The sequence below is a fragment of the Paralichthys olivaceus genome, chromosome 2, assembly GCF_024713975.1.
Source record: "Paralichthys olivaceus isolate ysfri-2021 chromosome 2, ASM2471397v2, whole genome shotgun sequence".
NCBI lineage: Eukaryota > Metazoa > Chordata > Actinopteri > Pleuronectiformes > Paralichthyidae > Paralichthys > Paralichthys olivaceus.
In genome coordinates, this window is record NC_091094.1 from 6343674 (window position 1) to 6344920 (window position 1247).

The following is a 1247-nucleotide window of genomic DNA, read 5'->3' on the forward strand; positions in this document are numbered from 1 at the left end:
CTTGTCCTGTGTGGTGTGTAAATGGAATCAGAGGCTGCTTTTCCACTTATGGTCAGTTGGTGGCATCATACACAGCAAATGTGACCACACGAGGAGGATGACAAAGTAAAACAGCACATCTGCAGCGAGAGGAGCTCAGATGTTGAACTGAAGTTTTGTTGAGAGTTATATGTATTTAAATAGGTGTGTCTCCAAAAAATGTCATACAAACACAGTTGAGGCAAATTTTAGGGAGTTCAGGGACATTTTTCATGTTTTATATATATATATATATATATATATATATATATCTATACACACAATATTAGGCTAACTTTAAATAATCCAAATTATATATAGACATAAATCCGGCAGACATCCCATGATCATTTTCAGAGTTTCCACATAAATTTCATGAAACAAAATCAACCTGCACGTTTGTCAAAAATATTAAGTTTAGATTTAAGACTTTTATTCTTGGATCCCTGTCAGCTGATGTTTCCTCGGTTGTCATGGAAATTAGGATATTCAAATTTCCTCTAGTTACGTTTTTATTGATGCTGGTTTAACCTTAGAAGTTGAGCTTCAAACTCTTGGAAAACAGCAGAACAATCTCACCCCCTCCATCTACAGTGTTTAAGATCATGTGATGTGTTTGAAAGCTCCAGAGCAGATACGAAATTGCCCTTAAAGGGACAGATCCCAGAAAAAAGAAAATTTACTCATTATCTACTTACTTCTACTTGAAACAGCTTAATTTACATTTTTTTCTGTTGAAATTTTACGTCTGAAGAATCTTTCACCAGATACTTCAATTGTATTGGATTTGGCTGCGACACTGTTGACCTCTGAGACTCCTAAAGTGTGCTGTGGACTCAAACACTTCACCCGGCCCTCCATCGGCATAATGGTGAGTAGATAATGAGGACATTTTCATATTTCGGTGAACTATCCCTTTAAGGTGAGATTGTTTCAATCAAAAAGTCACAACAAAGATGGAGAGTTCATAACAGATGAATATTTTACATGTTAGTCAGATTTAGCCTTAGTGCTCACAGTGGGTAAAACACAAGGCGTATTTTCCTGTTCTACCATTCTTCATTTTGTTTAACTGATTGTTTTCCATTCCAAGGTAAAGCTGCTAAATCAGAAATGACGCTCCCATGTTTCTGAGAACCACAGCTCATCCATCATTCGCTGCACCTGATAGCATTGAGCTCAGTTTTTAGGTCTGCATATGGAGCGGACCGAATATTGCAGTTTCCATG